The following is a 7,761-nucleotide window of genomic DNA, read 5'->3' as shown; positions in this document are numbered from 1 at the left end:
CTGAAATACATACCAGTCTAAAAATCACATCTGCCTTTTTCCGGAAGAACAAATTGGTTTATTCATTGTCCAGCCCCTGATTTGTGCAACGTTTCAGACTCTCCAGGGTGTTTTGCTGTGGGCTGTGCTGTGCAAAGAGGTCAGAGTTCCCTCTCGGGGGTGATGTACCATCCTGGTCCCTTGGGAGCCCTCAGGGACATAAAGCTTCCTGCCCGCTCCCTCAGGGAAGGAGCAGGATGGGGCCTCCTGGGCTAGCAATACAGTGCAACAACAACAACAACAACAACAACAAAGGCAAATGGCTGCAGGCAGGTTGAATCTCTTTTGGGTGTATATTTCTTTCTAGGGGTATTCCAGGTAGCACTGGCGTGATTTTTAAGTACAGCACTAGAAGGAAGATCTTGTAGAAGACATCATATACTTCACTGATTTATTTAGATATAAACATCTGAAAGCTTTACTTACAGTGGTTGTCACTCTGGCTGCTTATCGGTAACTTTAATATTGTGATCTGCCTTTAACCCTCTTGCAGGGAAAAAAGAAGATGTGGCTGTCACAATACAGCTGTGTGTCATTACCCTCTCAAGGTCTCCAGCAAAGTGATAACAACCCATAAAATGCTTTGAGGTACTGCTGGCAAACAAATCTCCTCTTGCAGGAGTTGTGCCAATGCACGGTTCTGAAATACCTGTTGTGGCTACAGCATTGTTTAACTGAAGGTCTTTTGAACCAGAAAATTCTTTGTGCTGAAAAAAAAAATTGCTGGGGTAGTTAAGACACCATCCCACATGCTTCATTTTTCCTATGTCCTCTTGCTGCCCTGCTAATTACTTAACATGCAGTTTGAATGCCCCCTCTTCTCTCCCCCTTCATTCTACGGCGAGTATTTAACGCTGCAGTTTTGATGTGACATCCATTTCCATATTGGTACACAGCAATGGCCCGAACATACAATCACATCTTCAGCTCAGGATGGAGCACAAGCAGCTGTTTTAATAAGGGTTTTCTTTCTCTCCTCCCACAGCTCTGAAATCAGAGCAAAGGGAATATGTAAAATGACTGCCCAAGGAAATTGGTTTTTTATAAATGTTCTCTTCTCTCAAGTTTATTCCAGGGCGATAGCCCTGCTATGGCATAGGCAAACACACCAGCATTAACAAGTGATTATTCCGGAGGCCTGGGTTCGCCCAGCATTCCAGTACTTGGAGGTGATGCATAGGTGGACTGGAGTGCTGCATTCGTCCTGCCTGGCACTATTTTTCTTCTGCTTTGTCATACGTATCCTCACCGCAGCTTGCTGAAGAGGCCTGGTAATGGAATGAGTTACCTGGGATTGGACTTGGTACAATAGTCAGCTAATCGTCAGTTCCCGGGCAGAGACATTGCTCTTGGAAATGCATTTTCTTACTGCTCTCAGGCAATTCTTATGAATAATGTGAGATGAGCATGAGCACCGCTGGAGAAACAGCCCTGCAGCCAGCGACAGTCTCTGCCGTGGTGCTCCCCTCTCCCGGGGAGGGAGCAGAGGCTCGCTGTGCTTGGCAAACTTCTTTGAAGAGGAGCCATTGCCGTTAGTAGCGGTACTGCGGAAGGCTGCAGAGCAGTAACCTGTGCTCCTGCAGTAACTGCCAATGCTTTGTCTTACACAGGGATGTAGAAAAGGAGGGGAGGGTACGAGAGCCTGTTCAGCAAGGCACAAGATTAATTCTTGGGTTTGTTCACGTTTAGACAATCTGCTTACACCTTTAACTAAAAAGCTGGTTTCTTGGATCAGTAGCTGTAATACTGCATGTAAACAACATTGGTGAGTCAAGGCACTGACCTTCACTGCTGATGGTGATTTTCAGGTGCTTGCGGAATTGTGGAAAGGAGAAGGGAAGACGCCTCTTGAAATTGTTAAAGAAAAGAAACTTGAACTGATACAGGATCAAAAAGAGCTTGAAGAGATCTGCCAGGCAGTGATTGATGGACAAGAAAATGAGGTGATCATGATGGTGGTGGGAAGCTTGTGCGCTATGGCAGTCTGTGGCACTAAAAAGAGGGTCGAAATGGTCTCTTTATCTGTTTTCCTTTTGATTGGCATTTGAGCTCTAGAGCCAGTATAGGAGCATTAAAGGTGCTGCTGAGATATTATCAGGCTTTTCTGCTCCTTTCTTATTTTACTAAGTGGGTTTTTTGAAATTGAAGCTTACACAAAATGATCAGCAGAAGAAATTACCAGTCTGGCTAATGCGCTAAGTCATTCTGAGAGACCATAAAAATTTAATGCAGGAAGGCAAAATTGCAGGGCCCTGTCCCTCTCCAGCTATACTGCCATTAACCTGACCTGGCCACCCGGCCACATAACTCTGATTTTTATGTCATTTGTTGTGATATTAGGGCAACACTGTTAAACTGTTCTGAAGCTGGAGACTGAAGTTACCTGCCAGCAAGGCATATATTAGATATGGAATTAGAGACTGTATCGGAGCTGGCAGGGCAAAAATTTTACTTACATCTGACTATCCACCATGTTCCTGTCTCCCTCCAAAGAGATGAGTTGAGCGAGCTGTCCTGCCTGACAATGTCGTTGAGGTGGGGAGGAGCTGGACCCCTGTGGCAGCAGCATCAGTGGCTCCAGTCCTGCTGTCTGCTCAGCTGTTGGGCTGTGGCAGCAGCGCAGATGCTGCAGTAGGAAAGATGGTGTTTTGGCTCTTCCTTGTCTCCTTGGAAGGACACGCAGTAGCCTACATGGCTTGTCAGCCAAAAAAACGGTCTGAGACAGGAAAAAGAAAGGAAGAAAGCTCTGTTGATCGTGGAGGAGTGGGAAGGGATCTTGACAGAGTCTAAAATCTGCTTTATAAGAGGCAGAATGAAAACAAGCACTTCTCTGTTCTCTGGATTGAAAATGTAAAAGCAGAAGTGAATAGCTTACTTCTGATGTAAACATTGTCTAGATACATTTGCCATTTGGAAAAAAACATTAACATCTTTTGAGAATGATACCACCCACCCCTGATCTCATTGGAGGATGCTAACAGCTTTGCAAGAGCTTTTGATAAAGAAAATGAGCTTGCAGTAGGTCGCGGTGACCTCCATCAGACTGACTCATTTGCAGAGCCTGATAAAAGCATTGCTGTATTTTCAGACTGGTGGTAGCACGAGTGTGGATAGAAAGAACATTAGAACTGATTGGGAAGAGGAGAAGCCAAAGGTCCATAACTACTCCACTCCCCTTTCAACAATAAATCTTTGTCCGAGAATGCAATTCGGCTCTGTCTTCCACAGTTTTAGTCAAGCCAAATGCCGCAGAATGGCCTCACTTCCCTACTTTTTGCAGGTGATCTTCAGCCAAGGCAAAAGCTGCCTTGAAGGCCTTAAATTGTGGTGAGAAATGACCTTATAAAACGGCATCAGCTGAGTACTTGACAGGGGGGAAAAAAAATAAGTATACTGTTCTTTTTGGTAGTTAATGTCCTTTAAAAGTAGCTTAACAAACAAACAGTTGCTCAGGCCAAGAGTGAGCCCTTTATGAAATGCCGTATCTGGATTGTACTGCACTCTGCCCCATATAGGTAGTTTCTGGGGAACGGTAGGAGTAATGTGACGTTGCAGAGATGATTTTAGGCTGACAACAATGCGGATAACGTAATGAGCGAGTAGCAACATTTGCCTGTGCACTTATATTGGCACAGTGGGTTGTTCGTCTGTTCACAGTCCTTCCCTTAATACCTGTACATGCGGCATCCCGTTTAATTGCAGCTATTGTGTTTTGCCCAGCAAGTCTTTCTGTGACAAGTGAGAGAATGTCCTCCCTGCCACACAAAAAAATTAGGAAGGCCAGATGCCTGTCTTTCAGCAGTAGCATCATCTCCTTTAGAAATGCCCCAAAGTGACATTTCCAACGCTGTTCTCAGTGTCTGTACTTAGCTTTTAAATGCAGCCCTTGCTCTTTTGCAGGTGATTGATTGTGCATCAAACACTAGCTGTCTGTCTGAGGGGAGGTTGTAAGTCTGATGGGTTCCTTAGTTGCTACGTGGCAAAGGATTCCTTGCTTAAAGGAGTTAACAGGCCGTTACCAAAACACCTACGGCTGTGCTTGAGCGACAGATAGATACTCACAAACAGACTGTGATGCGATGATGCAGGTTACTCCTCATAACTTGAACAGCATACTGCGTAAAAAAGGTAGATCCCAGTAGCAAAAAGAAGTCAGCGTCATTTTTCTGGCTTTATTGCAGGAAGCTGCTGTTCAAGTTGTAGACACTGTTAAAATCCCAAACGGTTTTCTGACTTTTTCAATAAGAGATCTTGCTATTAGTGGTAAGGCCCTGCTGCTGTGGGGACGTTGTGTTTTCTCATGGGAGCAGAGCACAAGCTTATTGCAAAGCTGAAGGCAGTTTTTATAAACAACACCTTAGCCCAAAATATCGTGTGCTACCACCATGGTCCAAAGGACAAAAATATTCAGACTTTGGCTGTGAATGAGTGAAAATGTCCAGATTTACTGTAACAGCGGTGTCTGGTTTGTTTTTTGGTTTTTTTTTCTTTAAAGGTTATGGCAATAAAAGCAGGAAATCGCAAAGTTCTAAATAAGTTAATTGGCCTGGTACAAAGAGAAACACAGGGACGATCCAATCCTGTTCTGGTGAAGCAGTTATTAGAGAAGAAGCTGTCAGAGTAGCCACAAGACAAAACTGCCAAAGTGTCTCACAGAAGACTCCTGCGTCATTCTGTCTGGGTCACTGCCGATGAACTCTGGTGCCTCCTTGGTCCTACCTCAAGCAGCCTTCCCCAGTGCATCAGCCAAAGGCAGGTGAGCAGAAGAACAGCAGATGATACGGTCTTTTGCATCCCCCTCACTTTGGTGCGGGGTTCAGATATGTGATTTCTATACAGCCACGGGAAAGAAGCTCCCCGGGGTGCCTGTGAGCATGCAGAGAGCTGGAGCTGTACTGGTTAGTTCTGCAATAAAGCAAGCGTAAACTCAGCTTTTCTGACTGCCTTTTTTGTGAGGAGGGAAACTCGCAGATCCTGAATGCAAAATCTGGTAGCGCACACACCAACAACTCATTGGTACTTGTGTGCTTACACTAATTTACAATGATTAAAACACTTAGCAGCAATTAAGATGACCATGCATGCCCCCATGCCTAGCAGAAGGGGAAAAAGAATACTCACTGCTATCATTCCTTCTGGTTCTGGAGGGACAGGGCAAGGATGAAGTCACTAGCTCTGAGTGCCGGTGGCTGGTGTCGCAAACAGGCGTAGATGTCTACATGTAAGAACTAGAGTCAGATTGTCAGCTCACCTTCTCCTTGTGAGTGCCCAGACATTTTCTCCTCCCGCTGAAGAGTGCCTAGGGGTATGCCTCAGCCCTTCTGAGGGTCACATCCCGGTCTGGCCTGTGAGGGCAGCAGAGCAGCCGTGCTTCTGTCCGGCCCGGCACAACCTACAGAGGAACAAGCATGTCCCTGCTCTCACACAGTAGCTCCGTGGCAGGACCGTTCATTGCCATTTGTTTTCTTCTCTGCTGGTGACAACCTGACCCTGTGTTACACATGCTCCAAGCCCAGGGCTGCAGGCATCTCACTCTGGCAGGTGCCTTTCTGTTGTTACCTAGAACTGCACCACTTTGTGGTAGGGATTGAACAAGCAGTCGGTCACCAAAAGTGAGCAGGATCCAGCTGGGGCCCCAGGCTGCTCCGCTATTTAATCCTAAGGAGAGTTTTATGCTGTTTGGATTTTTTTATATATATACTTTCCATTTTTTCAGCCTAGCTTCAAGTACCCACTGCCATCCAGCGTCCTACAGTTGACTTCCCCCTGCCAACCCGCTTCAGCTGATCAAACCATTAACAGGAAACACAACTAGAGGCAGACTATCAAATTTACATCTCTTAGGGAAAGAAATCCCATCTAGTAGCAGGGGTTTGAAGTTCTTAAATCCCTTCTGGAGGCGGCGAAGCTCTACATTTTAAAGATCACATTTACCTCAGACCTCAGAACTGTTCTCTAGGATCTGCCTGCAGGGCAGACACTGTCACAGGAGAGCAGCAGGTGTGGCCCTGGGGCTTCAGTCACCTTCTGCAGGCCTGCTGCTTGCAGCACTAGCTCAGACTCGGCTGATGGCAGTTCATCCTCAGTGTACTAGTGCTAATGTGTGTCTGGAGGAGAACGCTGCTGTACAGACTGCCTCATGGTTCAGGCGTGCACTCTTAATCAGAAGGAAAAAAAGCACCTCCTGGTTTTCAAGTACATTTAATGAATAAAATGCATACCCATTATTCACAAAAATCACTTTCGAATTGTAAAGTTACACAGCTGACAAAAAAGCAATAACATGGTTGCAGTCAAAATCCACGTTCCTCCAAAAAAACCCCCAAACCTCCAATCACCAACAACCACCCACCAAGATTTTCACGTAGCCTGACCTTCACACAAAGGCTTTTACTATGACTTTTCATGTCATGAACAAAAAGTAACATCTTTACTTACAGTGGTGTGAGTTTTCCTTTAAGTTTTCAGTCAGTACAGGTTTAGATGACGCACCAAACTTTACATTTCGGAATCTAGTTCAACTCTTGCCATGGCAGCAAGAAACAGAAAGGCACAAGGACTTCTGCATCTTACAAGAACTCCCTCAGATGAGAGGACTGCAGTTGTTTCCAAAGGAGCTCCTCCAAGGTTAATGCTTCCTGTTGCAGTTTTCCCTCTGCTATAGTGGGTGCTTCTTAAAAAAGGAAAAAGAGAGATGAGGAATTCTGGGGAGTAATAATTAACACGTGTTTAAAAGAAGGATCTCCACCCCTGCAGCATGGCAACTGCTGGTAAATGTCTTTTTAATGGCTACTTCTTCTTCACCGCTCTTTTCCTACCAAATTACACTTTGCTAATATGGTACAAAATCTGTTAAAAATCATGAGCCAAGTTCTATTTCTATTCAGCATTAGATCGTCCGGTGGATAAGGGAAGAGCAACTGATGTCACTGACCTGGGCTGTGCAAAAACATTTGACACTGTCCTGCAAGACATCCTTGTCACTGAACTGCAGAGACATGGATGTGATGGATGGGCAACACAGCGGATGGTTGCATTTAGAGTTACAGTTAACGGCTCAGCGTCCCAGTGGAGACCAGTGACAAGTGGCGTACCTCAGGGGTCAGTACTGGGACTGATGCTGTTTTAACATCTTTGTCTGCGACACGGACAGCAGGGGTGAGAGCACCCTCAGCAAGTCTGGCAACGACACCAACCTGTGTGGTATGGTCAGCGCGCTGGAGGGAAGAGATGCCATCCAGAGGGACCCGGACAGGCTTGAGAGGTGGGTCTGTGCAAACACGTAAGACCTCTAAAGGAGCCTACAGGGTCCTAAGGGGGCCTACAAGAAAGCTGAAGAGGGAGTTTTTACAAGGGCATGTAGTGATAGGACAAGGAGAACTGGCTTTCAACTGGAAGAGGGTAGATTTAGATTAGATACAAGGAACAAATTCTTCACAGTGAGGGTGGTGAGGCACTGGAACGGGTTGTGCAGAGAAGCTGTGGATGACCTCCCTGGAAGTGTCCAGGGCCAGGCTGGATGGGGCTTTGGGCAACCTGGTCTAGTGCAAGGCGTGCCTGCCCGTGGCAGGGGGCTGGAACTAGATGATCTTTGAACCCAAACTGTTCCATGGTTCTTTGATTTACTGTAAATTCTCAATCTATTTTTACCTCCATCTGCCAGACACGATGGATAACAGGAAAGATTAAAAGGAATAATTATAATACTCTTCCCCTTCCAGA

Source organism: Buceros rhinoceros, unplaced genomic scaffold, assembly GCF_000710305.1.
Source record: "Buceros rhinoceros silvestris isolate BGI_N320 unplaced genomic scaffold, ASM71030v1 scaffold18418, whole genome shotgun sequence".
Lineage (NCBI taxonomy): Eukaryota > Metazoa > Chordata > Aves > Bucerotiformes > Bucerotidae > Buceros > Buceros rhinoceros.
The sequence above is the reverse complement of the archived record's forward strand: the minus strand, read 5'-3'. Positions refer to the sequence as shown.